This window comes from Artibeus jamaicensis, unplaced genomic scaffold (genome assembly GCF_021234435.1).
Source record: "Artibeus jamaicensis isolate MK-2021 breed Jamaican fruit bat unplaced genomic scaffold, CSHL_Jam_final contig_467, whole genome shotgun sequence".
NCBI lineage: Eukaryota > Metazoa > Chordata > Mammalia > Chiroptera > Phyllostomidae > Artibeus > Artibeus jamaicensis.
In genome coordinates this window covers 4,994,531-5,000,319 of record NW_026521845.1, presented here as the reverse complement: position 1 = coordinate 5,000,319, position 5,789 = coordinate 4,994,531, and the positions used below count along the sequence as shown (strand labels likewise).

General features: G+C 40.8%; 1 long non-coding RNA gene across 1 annotated transcript; it reads left to right on the top strand.

Annotated features, from left to right (window-relative positions):
- The first annotated feature begins 959 nt into the window (after positions 1-959).
- LOC128627758 (uncharacterized) lies at positions 960-4,481 on the top strand. Its single transcript, XR_008392058.1, has 2 exons — positions 960-1,206; positions 4,250-4,481. It is a non-coding gene; the product is annotated as an uncharacterized LOC128627758 (long non-coding RNA).
- Positions 4,482-5,789: the final 1,308 nt, after the last annotated feature.

Genomic DNA, 5,789 nt, shown 5'->3' with positions numbered 1-5,789 from the left:
ATCTTCAATGAGGGAAAGTCAGTTTCTTCATATTATTGCCACTTCATATACAACTATAAACAGTATCAGCAAATATACTTGTATATCATATTTAACAAACTTGGAAAGAATGGCTTGGGCAAATTACCAAAATTAAATCTACTGCTGTCACAAAAAGAAAAAGATGAGCTACTTTTAGAGAATAGTTATCTGCTCCTTATGCAAAAGTTAATCCCTAAAAGCTCTAAAATTTTTTTTTTTTAAACAGTACTTCGGGGATTTTCTGTACTACATTCTCCATAGGAAATTACTCTGTAGACAGAACAAACTCTTTCGTGTCACTGTAGATACAGTGGCATGTTTGTGCAGAAACCAAAATTAGTCCCTGAACTTTATCATTGCACATTATCTATCACTGTCTGTCCCACCGTGCCTAGCATAGTAATGCAATGACCTCAGAAAACTCAAGACTATTTCTCTAAACAGAAAACATAGAAATTGGGATTTTTTTTTTTTTGCTTCAAAATATGCAGCTCTCGGCCCTGCAGGTTGATAAGGTAAACACAATCTCCTCTCTGTAAACCATCTTGTGGGGAAATAAATTACTTAGCCACAGCTACAAGAGTTGCATGAACAAAATATGTATGTCTGAAAGGTCCCGATGCAGCCAGCGTCGAGGAAAGTAATGACAGCGGGCCTGATAGGTAGGGCGTGGGGAAAGCTCTGCACCGTCCGAGTGTGAACTTAAGATGTTTCGAACCTGTTCCTTGCTTTCCCCAGTGATTCCAATGATGTGTTTTCATCTCTAGTAGAAAAGAGGCTATTTTTTCTCTCCATCTAACTTACAGTATCTGAAGCCACTTTGGACTGTGTCATTTTACTGTCATTCAACGCAGCCGATGTCCCTTTGCTCCCATTTTCCACGTTCCATTGTCTGCGCTGCACACTTTTCAACGATTCTTTGAATGGGCTCATGACAATTTCATTTGTCAGCTTCCCTTCCTTTTATGAACAGCCGGGGACAACAGTGAAGCAGGGCGAGGTGCAAGGGACAGGAAGTGAGGAAGGCTTTCTATTCTGAGATGCACAGTCGGCAGCCAGTTGACAGAGAGGTAGAGCTTGGGGAAATATTCACTGCAGCACGCCCACAAAAAGGAGGAGGAGAGCTGATATGTATCATCTAGGAAAACTTTCTTCTTACAGGGAAAAAAAGGAGAAGCAAGAATTGTGAGTAGAACGATTAGAGGCTGGGGCCCTTTTCTGTCCACATTCATTTCTCTTTTTTCCACAGTAACAGAATTCTCACTAATCTTACTGTTATGCAGCTAAAAATTACCTTAGCTTCTCTCTCAGTGGATGGTTGAGATGTAGTAAGTTGTCAGCAAGGATGTGAGTGGAAATGATGCTCGAGGAACAAGCTTAAAAGGAATGAACTGACTTTCACTCCCTGCCTCTGCCCTTCTCTCAGCCTGAAAGATGGTACAGTAATGGCTCAGCCTTGGCCTGCCAGTGAAGGAAATCGCTGAGATGAAAACATGGAGAAACCCAGCCCTAACCCAGCCCTAACCCTAACCCTAACCCTAAACCTAACCCTAGCCCTAACCCTAACCCAGTGGTCTAGTGGGCGGACTGCTAAATGAGAAAGAAGCACTGATGTCTATCTTATGTTCACAACTGTGGTTTAGGGTCTCTGTTTGAACAGCTTAGTCTTCATTCTAACTGAAACTGGAGTTTTATACATTAACTGGACATCCAGCTTCTTCCAGTCTGAAGACACAGTGTGTTAACACTCAACTAGACAGTGAGGGACCTCCCAGGGTGTCCGCATGCCCAAAGGGGAGTATGGAAAATGTTTCTTGCAATTCCGTCCCTAGGAAGATAACTTTTAAAAGGTCGAATGCCAAAAACTAAAAAAAATAAAAAAAAAATCAAATCATTGCATGCTGTCGGAAAAAAATTTAGAAACGTTGAACTGTAAGAATCAGAAAATAAAGTATGAAATGGAAAGGAACGGATTAGGAATGAAAACTGAGATACAAAGGGAGCTGATGAGATAAATAAGCTGAGACTGCAAAGAAACTCAAATTTCAAACTAGATTTCAGTCTGTTGGAAGTTCTAAAGAACTAGGATCTCAGAACAGAAAACATAATCAGTCATGCAGAGTAAAATGGGCCATGGGATTAAAATGATGGAACAAAATTGGCATTTTATAAGAACAAAATTGGAAAGTGAGTGAAAGTAATCATAATGATGATATAAGAAGCACCAAACCTCCCTGAGCCCAAAGAAAAACATATGGTGGTGATTTTTTTTTGAGTTATTTGTTTAAGAAATAAATCTCTACAAGGATCCAAGGAGAGAAAATATGAGGCCATCAAGGAAGGAATGAAAATGAGGCTTTAAGTATCTAATACTACATGCAAAATTAAAAATTAAAAAAATCAATTAAGTGATGTTTAACAGAAATGGGAGAGTTTGGCAGAAAACACACTCAGTGGAGCTATTATTTCTTGTGAAGTCACTGGAATTGCTAATATGTTAGGGCTCGGAAAATATGCAGTGCATAGGGGCTCAGTGAAAATTGCTTGAGCACGTATGCCTTGCAATCTGGAGATGAGTCGAATAATGTATTTTCAAAGACCAGTAAGTACTTTTTAGTTAGGAAAAGAAATAGGAAGAAGTAAAAGGAATGAGATAAGGATACGTACTTACAGAAGAAAACATTAGTGACAACGGCAAGACAGGAGGAACCACTGATAACTCAAAAAAAAATCCTTAAACTCCTAAAAATGCTCAAACTAATGCAGAGACGTCCAAGGACAAGTTGCTCTCTGTGGCTTTGCCTCACAGTGCATGGATATGGAAAGAACCACGTATTTGTGACTTTGGGGGTGTTTCATGCTCGTGGACTGGATCTAGGCACACCTCATTGTGCGTAGATTTCCCCAGACAGAGTAGCTGGGCAGCCTGCAGGGCTCTGCATAGAGGACTGATGAATAATGGCCTGAAAAGTCTTGCAAAGTGCATTGTTTTCTGCATTTTTGCAAGAATGGCCGGGAGCTGACAACAACCTAAAAAGGATACTTTGTGAGCTCTTGAGTTAAAATCTGAGGTATCTCCAAATAGATATTGTGAATGTCTTTTTTAAATGCAAAAGATTTTTTAAAAAGGATTTCTAAAAAAGGAACACAATTTTTACTTGTATCCTATAATCTACATAAATTAACGTTTTACCAAATGGATAATTAAGGGATAATTAAGTTTCCAGTTTTGCATGAAGGACAGTCTTAAATGATTGATTTATTCTTGGATGTAATGGAATTGGTTTCGAGTCCACCATTAGGCAAAGAATATCAGACTGACCTGAAAGTCTTATTTCTTTTGTTAAAAGTCAAAATACTCTAGACTTCTCCCCCTCTGAAGCCCCTGCCCCCTTGGCTCTGCTACACCACTCTGGCTTTGTTTTTTTCATTTTCTCATCCCCCTGACTAGGAGCTCTTCAAATAGGGCCCTTCCACTAAATCGGGCCTGTTTTGTGAAATAAAGTTTTCCTTAAAAAAATGCACAGCCCATGTGCGTGTGTTAACATATCGTCTGGGGCTGTTTTCACACTGTCGAGGCAGAATTGAATGCTGTGGTTACAACAGAGACCGTACGGCCTGAAAAACTGTACAGTATTTACCATCAGGTACCATACAGGAAAAGAAGACTGGCCCTGTCCTTGAGCATTGTCCTTCTTCAGCTCTGTCCTGAGCTTCCTCTCTTGTTATTCAACATGTTCCGCCTGATAATTTAATCAAGTCTGATAACATTATGTTCCCAACTTTCAGGCTGCACACTTCCTCTTGCATTCCGACTCCCAGCTCCAGCCCGCTTCTGGGCTTCCCTGCCTGGATGTCTTACAGAGTCCTTGTTCGTTGCATCCAAACAATAAACTCACCACCCTCTTTCCTTCAAATCCTGGTATTTCTCAGCACGTGCACCCCCTGTTTGCCTGTTTTTGCTGACTCCTCCCTCCCCCATCATACATTCACTCACCCTGCGTGCTCACATCCCCAGGAGCTCACATCCTTCTAGTCTCCCTCCACATGCTACACTAGCTCAAGACACCCTCGTCTCGTCAAAATCACTGAAACGTCCTTCAGCTGATCTGTCTGCCTGTGGTCGTCCCTCCCTCCAAGCCCAACTTCACACCAAACCAACACTGCTCTTTAGGCATAAAGACCAAATTAACACTGGTGTTATACTTTATTCGCTGATGTCTTGTAGGTGATCCATATTTTTGAATGAACAAATGAGTGACGGCCACGTTGGGCGGTTCAAATGTGATAAATCCCCATCTCAGCTCTCCTGCCAGCACTCAACACCTTGGGGAACCTGCTGTACCACTTCCTCACCTTTTATCACGAGAAGACTTACTTGGTTACAAACCCAGAAAAGACCCATTAACCATAAATATAAAGTCAGTATGAAAAATAAAGCTAAAAGTATTATAAAAGCACTAGATACTGATGATCGAATCTTTCCCTTCCTAATGAAATACCAGCATTGGATAGCAAATGAAAACAACAACAACAAAACAAAGGAAAAGAACCCAAAATTTTTATAATCATACAATGAAGAAAAGCATATATCGGTAAAAGAAATATTGAGTATCATGTTATGTTTTTTTTTTATGCGGATGTGATAGGTATTTAAGAGCACACACTTCATCCGGCTTGGACAAGGGATGTTCTTGCCAAAGAGAATTTAAAAATCAACGCGTTCATGGGCATGAACTCCCTGGTCCTCAGTGAGGGCCTGGTCTGCAGACAATTGCAGGCTCTCCCTGATCCAGTGGAGTCTTCAAAAGGGTTCGACCTGGGAGTTGCTTGTTGCGCATCAATTCAGCAACAAAATTCCGACAGTAATTTCTGACCATTGTCTGTGGGAGCGTGAATGTCCATTATGTTGCCCTGAATGAAACGTAAATTGTATGACTCTCCTAAGTAAACATTGGCCAAGACAGAGTTACTGATGGAGATGAATGAGGAGCAGGAAGAGGGTGGCAGAGTGGGGTGTGAAGTGCAGACTGACTATACAGTCTGCTTCCTACACCATAGGTGATAGGGGCCAAAACCCTACAGTTGTGGGCCATTCAAGAACCATAAATAAGAAAACTATGCTAATTTATTTTGTTTCCAGGAAATGGAGTTTTGTTGATTGTTATGAAACTATGAAGGTCACTTACATATATTCATACACCTACCATAAATGACCCTATGCGGCCCTGCCTTCCTGTGGTGACACAGCTGATTGTGGCAAAAGTCCCAGGTCTCTGCTGTAGTTCCCTGCAATCCCTACAGGGCCCATTCTTCTTTGTCTCTTAACTACCCTTGAACTGTGGGCTACTAACTCATCCTATTCTCTCCCATTCCCTAGCCAAACCACCGTGATGGCCCTAGATTATCGATGCTACATGACAAACCAACGTCCTATTTCCTAGGTCAGCTGTGACCCCAACTGGACCAAGTTTCAGGTCTGCCTCACTCTCTGAACCATGTTTTAAAAATCCATCAGCCCTGGCTGGGCAGGTCAGTTGGTCAGATCAAAGTCCTGATATGCCAAGATCACAGGTTCAATCCCCTGATGGGGCACATACTAGAATCAACCAATGAATAGAACAACAAATCTCTCTCTCTCTTTCTCATCAATAAACAAAAATAAAAAATAAAATCCATCTAAATTTAGCTAAACATAAAGATTAACAAAAATATATTTAAATATAAGATAAATGTTATGGATTTTTAATAGGATTCTTGAAGAATAT